This window comes from Solanum tuberosum, unplaced genomic scaffold, assembly GCF_000226075.1.
Source record: "Solanum tuberosum cultivar DM 1-3 516 R44 unplaced genomic scaffold, SolTub_3.0 scf00135, whole genome shotgun sequence".
NCBI classification, from domain to species: Eukaryota; Viridiplantae; Streptophyta; class Magnoliopsida; order Solanales; family Solanaceae; genus Solanum; species Solanum tuberosum.
In genome coordinates, this window is record NW_006239059.1 from 169,647 (window position 1) to 176,457 (window position 6,811).

The window sequence follows — 6,811 nt, forward strand, 5'->3', positions numbered from 1 at the left end:
TCTCTCGACTTTTTGTTAAGAGCTCCGTGCTTTCACAAGAGTTTGATATAACTTATTATGTCATGTGGCAGATCAAGGATGTATCGGAGGTGTAGCTAAGTTTAGTTAGCAAAAAAAAAGGGTGTTTTTAAAAATGTCAATAATTCTAAAACAAAACTAAAAATTTGCACCAAGTTAAATGATATTTCCGTTTAAACTATCGGACATGTACAAATGTTTGCAATCATTCTCAATTGTGCATGCAACAGAGTTTTCTTTCCCCCCCTTTTTGGGTTTTGATTCATTTTAAAATAAATGGGATAAAAGGCTTCGCAGAGATGGACCTGCAGATGTAAAACCCAAATCTCAAAGAGGAATACTAATGTGATTAAATGAAAAAGAAAGGGACATTTGAAATGCTCTGAGTTTTTTTTTTTTACTCCCTTCATTCATTTTTATACGTCATCTTTACTATAAATAGTTGGTTTATAATATTTGTCACTTTATAAAATTAATGCATAAATTATAATATTCTTCCTATTTTATTTTTGTGAGTTATTAGCTTTGAAAATACATATTTGACTAACATAGAAAAACTAAGTGAATAATTCATGTTCATTGGTCAAATTAATCAATCAAAATAAATTAATTCATATTCATTGATTGAACAGTTGACTTAAAAAAAAATTAAATAAGGATAGAATAGTAAACTTATTTAATTTCTTAATGCACGTGAAATAAAAAAATGATGACATACAAATAGAAACGGAGGGAGTACTATATTTTACTCCCTCCATTTCATATTAATTGAATTGTTGAGGTGTTTCACATCCTTTAAGAAAAGAAAATTAAAACATAAATTAGGTATAACTTTCCACTTTTACCCTTATTAATTATTGTCAAATTTATGATTAAAATAACTAAACATTAATTAATAACTAATTCCAATACTAACTAATGAAGGGTAAAATTGGAAGAACATTTTAAAAGTAGTCTAGAAAATTGAACAATTAAGTTAATTTGAGAAATGAAAAATGCCTCAACAATTAAATTAATATGAAATGGAGGGAGTATAAATTTTCCTATCATTACCAAAATTAAAAAAATCCTTCTTTTCCCCAAAACTTATCCTTTTTCGGATACATTACTTTTCCAACTCCCAACTTTACGATTTCTCTTCCTATTATCATGCCTATAATCACAACAATTATCTTCATCATTCCATTTTAGAATTTCGAATTTCTTCTCTGTTCAGTCAATCGATTTCAACTTGCTCAATAGGTAGTTCTTCTTCATCCAATTTGATCTTTACAGTTCATCGCTTTACATATTTTATTTTAAAAAAAGTTTATTTTTCATCTACAAATTTCTAATACATATGGACAATACTCCATCTTTTAGTATATATTGGGATTATCCAATCAGTCTCAACTAATGTATGTCGTGTTTTTTATTCTTGCGATGAAGATTTTACTGAAAATAGATTCAAACAAAGACACGATCCATTATTAATTAAGAATCTGAGTTTGGAGAAGTCAAATCGAAAAAGGTTGCACCTTCGACTTCTAAAGTTACAATGAAACAAACTTCCTAAAAAGGGACAAAAAAAGTTGGATCTGCATAATCCTGCCCAACTCTACCTAAGGTACATATTTTCAATGTATCTACTTAATTTTGATTTCTACTCTACCTTTGTTAGTGGTTTCAATGTTTTGATACATTAGTCTATTTAATTCAATGTATCAAATTTAAATTTAATGTTTTAATACATAAAACCTAAATTTGTTCAATGTTTGAATAGTTGTTATAATGTTCAATACAAATGTACTTTATACATAAATAATACCTAATGTATGATTTACCTTATATCAAGTTCTAAAATGTATCTTTAATATTGTACTGTAATCTGGAGTCTTGTTTATCAGATACAAATATACGATACATCCAAGTTGCAATGCTGTCTTCTTCATTATGCAATGGATCATGTTTTAAAATTAATGTTTTGATATACAAATATTCTTTTTGTTGTTGTTGTTGTAGACCTACACTAAATAGATAACTATATTAATGCTTTTTCTTTCTATTTTTTTAAGATTTTATGACACCTCAAATGATAAAGAAATACAGAATACAATCTACATACACGAATTAATATAATAACTTTAATCGCTTAAACCTAAAAAAATACAGATATAGAGATGAACATATAGCATTCAACCTAAAAACACGTATGACTACAACAACTACAATCACTTGTATTTTTGATTTTTCACAAATGAATATAAATGATATGCGAGTGAATAGATACAAGAGCGAATGAATATAATCTCCTGCGTTCTGTATTTGTTGATACAACCTAAATGCGTGAACAGATACAAGTGAAATTAGAGCAAATGAATACAAGTGATTCAAGAACGATAAATTTATAAGTGAAACTAGAGTGAATGAATACAATCTCTGGTATCTTTTATTGTTTGTATCTTTGTATACATGTGAAACTGTATTTGTCAATATAAAATGTATCTGTCGATACCACCAGTATTCATCGATACAACCTAAATACACGTAGGAATATCAAAAATATACCCTGCCTACCACTTCAAAAAATATAAAAACGTAGAGGTGGAAATATAGAATACGCACGGAGAGAGGATACGACCTACATGCATGCACAGAGAATACAACAAATGCAATCACTTGACTCAAAAAATATAGAAATATAGCAGAAGAGGTGAAACTACATAATACAACCTAAATGCACGTACGGATATAACAAATACAATCGTTTGACACCTCAAAAAAATATACAAATATAGAGAGAGGTGAAAATACATAATACAACCTAAATGCACGTATGAATACACCAAACATAATCACCTGACAACTTATAAAATATACAAATAAAGAGAGAGGTGGAAATACAAAATAAAGAGAGGTAGTGAGAGCAGGGGAAAGAGAGAGGATACAACCAAAATGCACATATGAATACAACAAATACAATCGATTAATACCTCAAAAAATATCGAAATACAAAGAAAGAAGGGTGAAAGTACAAAATACACAGAGAGGTAAAGAAAGAGAGAGACATGAAGAGACGCGAGAAAGATTGAGGAGAGACTAGAGAGGCAAATTTATTTGTTTTGCTTAGCATCTCAAACAGTGGCTATGAATTGTAAACACTCAAACTATAGCTAAAAATCTCTAATGACCAAACGATAATTATTTTTAAAATTTTCTCTATTTGATACTAGAGATAGAAAGAGAAAAATATAATAAAACTCTCTTAATCTTTTAAATTAAATAAGTAATATGAAATACCTATATTTTGTATAGGGACCAAATAATGTGGAACACTACATTACCATTTATAATCACCTTAACAAACGCCAAGCCGTCTAATATAGAAGCTAGTAACTTTATTTGATCTGGATATATTTTATTGCCACATCAAGCATTTAAATGAACACAGGCAAAGAGCATCGGGTATAGTTTGCAAATCAGCAGTAATTCAAAAACTTAGGCATGCTGAGATCATCTGCAAGAAAAAAAGGACCGCAGCAATAAGGAGAAGCTCAAGTTGCAAATCAGCATTAGGAAGAACAACTCTTTATTGCATCATATTTTTCATCTAGTATTTCAAGTGACAGTAGACTTATTAATAGTGTTTATACAAATCACATGACTAGTGATAAAAAGCTTTTCAAAAGGCTTGATAGTATAACAACATCAAGAGTCAGGATTGGAAATGAAGAATACCTCTTTGCAAAAGGAAAGGAGACTGTAGCTATTGAGAGTTATATAGTTACAAAACTTATTTGTGAAGTTTTGTTTGTTTCTGAACTTGACCAGAATTTGTTAAGTGTTGGACACCTGCTTGAAAATAAATTCAAATTATTTTTTGAATATAAGGCGTGTCTGATAATCGATCCAAGTGGCCGGTAAGGAACTATTTAGAATTAAAATGTAGGGTAAAAGCTTTTCCTTGAATCCAATGACAAAGAACAAAAAGTTTTTCACTATAGGAAAACTGTGTATTACATGGGGATTTTCGTAGGGATTTGTATGAAAATTCGCAGGAAACTTATTTTCCTGCAAATTTTCATACTAATCCCTAGGAAAATCCCCATGTAATTCACCCTTTTCTTATAGTGTTTCAAGTAAGTTTACTGTTGCAGAAACTTGACACAAACAGTTGGGTCTCTTCTACCACAGAGCGTTTTTGTATATACAAAAAAAAGGATTGGTAAAAAGTTTACCTCTATGTGAAGAGGAACTCCCAAGTTGTGAGGTATGTCAATTTGGTTAGAGACAAGGTTGACATTCTCAAAATCAACTTGGAGAGCGACTCAAAAATTACAGTTGATTCATACAGATCTTGGAACCCCCTAAAAAACTCCATCATTGAAAGGAAGCAAGTATGCATAATTTTTATTGATGATCTAACAAGGATGTGTTGGATATACTTCTTAAGATTCAAATAGGAGGAATATGAAGTTTTTTGAAAACTCAAAGCCTCGATGGGAAATCAAAGAGACTGCAAATTACAAGTGCTCAGATCAGATTATGGGACTGAGTACACTTCAGATCAGTTCAATTTTTTTGTGAAGTTGTTGAAATAGAGCATCAACTTACTACTCCATATACTCCCCAGCAAAATAGGGTAAGTGAAGAGAAGAATAGGACTATCATGGAGATGTCAAGATATATGTTGCACGAGAAAGAGCTTCCCAAAAAGTTTTGGGCAGAGGCAGCCAATACTGATGTGTTTTTGTTGAATAGACTGCCTACAAAAGCAATGAATGGTTAAACACCTTTTGAAGCTTGGTATGGGTATAAACTTTTACTAAAGAATCTCAAGATTTTTTATTGTCTATATTTTTCTCACATACTTCAGCTAAAAAGGGATAAACTGGACAAGAAGGTAGAACCTAGAATTCTCATTGGCTATAGTTTGCAGTCAAAAGCTTATAAAATTTTCCAACCACAGATTGAATTTTTTTTTGTAAGTAGAGATGTGGAATTTGTAGAACAAAAACATGAGATTAGGATGAAGAAAAACAAGAAAGAGAAGCTACTGAGTTTCACAATTTTGAGGAATGAGTTGATCATCCTCTAGTTCGAGGAACCAGATCACTTTCAGATATCTATCAAAGATGTAATGTAGCTGTATTTGAACCTGCTGAATATGTAAATCTAAAAGAGACAAGAAATAAAAAGTTGCAATGCAGGAGGAGCTAATCATGATCGAAAAAAATGACACATAGAAGGTGGTAGAAAGGCCTCTAGACAGAAAGGTTATTGATGTTAAATGAATTTACAGAATTAAGCTAAATGCATATGGTTCAGTGAACAAACACAAAGCTAGGCTTATGGTGCAGGGATATGCTCAGTTTTTTTAATGTAGATTTTTCTGAAACATTTACCCCTATAGCAAGACTTGACACAATTAGACTTCTTTTGACAATTGCAGCACAAAATGGTTGAAAAATCTACCAATTGGATGTTAAATAAGATTTTTTTGAATAGATTCTTGTAGGAAGAAATCTATGTTGAGCAGCCTAAAGGGTTTGTTGCGAAAGGATAGGAAGACGTAGACTACTTGCTGAAAGAAGGCCCTCTATGGATTAAAGCAAGCTCCAAGGGCTTGGTACAGTAGAATCGATGATCATTTTTCTGACTTCCCCAATCAAATACTACAAGAAATAATTCAATTTGAGTCGCAACTCACAATGAAGTAAACTAGCTTCTTTGGAAAATGTCAACACAGAGTTAACCTTAAAGAGGATATGGAGTCACAAATAGGATGAGTGTATCACAATATTGCTAGAAACATTTATCTCAAAGTAAACATATCCTTGACAAATTTCTAGCATGAGCGTATCACTGATTTGAAACGTTGATTGTATTTTGTGCATTTGACGTGTATTTTTTTATTGGGTTAATATCTCAAATGGTCACTCAACTTTGGAAATTTATTTAGAAAAGTCATTGAACTTTGTTTTGTATCAATAAAATCACTCAACTAAGACATTATTGTAGACCTACAATAAATAAATAACTATATAAATGTGTTTTCTGTCTAATTTTTTAAAGATTTTATGACATGCACCTCATGATATAGAAATATAGAATACAATCTAAATGCACGTATTAATACAATAACTTTAATCGCCTAAACCTCAAAATATATAGAAATACAGAGATAGAGTTGAAAATATAGCATTCAACCTAAAAACATGTATGACTACAACTACTACAATCACTTGTACTTTTGAATGTTCACAAATAAATATAAATGATATACAAGTGAATGGATACAAGAGCGAATGAATATAATCTCCTACATATTTTGTGTTTTATTTTATGTCTTTGTATACACCCGTATTGTATTTGTTGATACAACCCAAATGTGTGAACAAATACAAGTGAAATTAGAATAAATGAATACAAGAGCGATGAATTCATAAGTGAAATTAGAGTGAATGAATACAATTTCTTGTATCTTTTATTGTTTGTATCTTTATATACATGTGGATTGTATTTGTCAATACAAAATGTACTTGTTGATACCACCAGTATTCGCCAATACAACCTAACACATATGAATATAACAAATATACCCTACCTACCACCTCAAAAAATATAAAAACGTAGAGGTGGAAATATAGAATACACACACGGAGAGAGAATACAACCCACATGCATGCACAAAGAATACAACAAATACAATCGTTTGACTCAAAAAAATATAGTAGTATAGAGGAAGCGAGTGGAAATACATAATACAACGTAAATACACGAATAATTACAACAAATACAGTTACATGACACC

At 30.6% G+C, this 6,811-nt stretch overlaps 1 long non-coding RNA gene across 1 annotated transcript; it reads right to left on the reverse strand.

The window, feature by feature from the left end:
• Positions 1-3,238: 3,238 nt before the first annotated feature.
• On the reverse strand, positions 3,239-5,433 carry LOC107061378 (uncharacterized). Its single transcript, XR_001473938.1, has 3 exons — positions 4,236-5,433; positions 3,736-3,849; positions 3,239-3,514 (listed from the first exon to the last, which is right to left on the reverse strand). It is a non-coding gene; the product is annotated as an uncharacterized lncRNA (long non-coding RNA).
• Between the last annotated feature and the right edge of the window lie 1,378 nt (positions 5,434-6,811).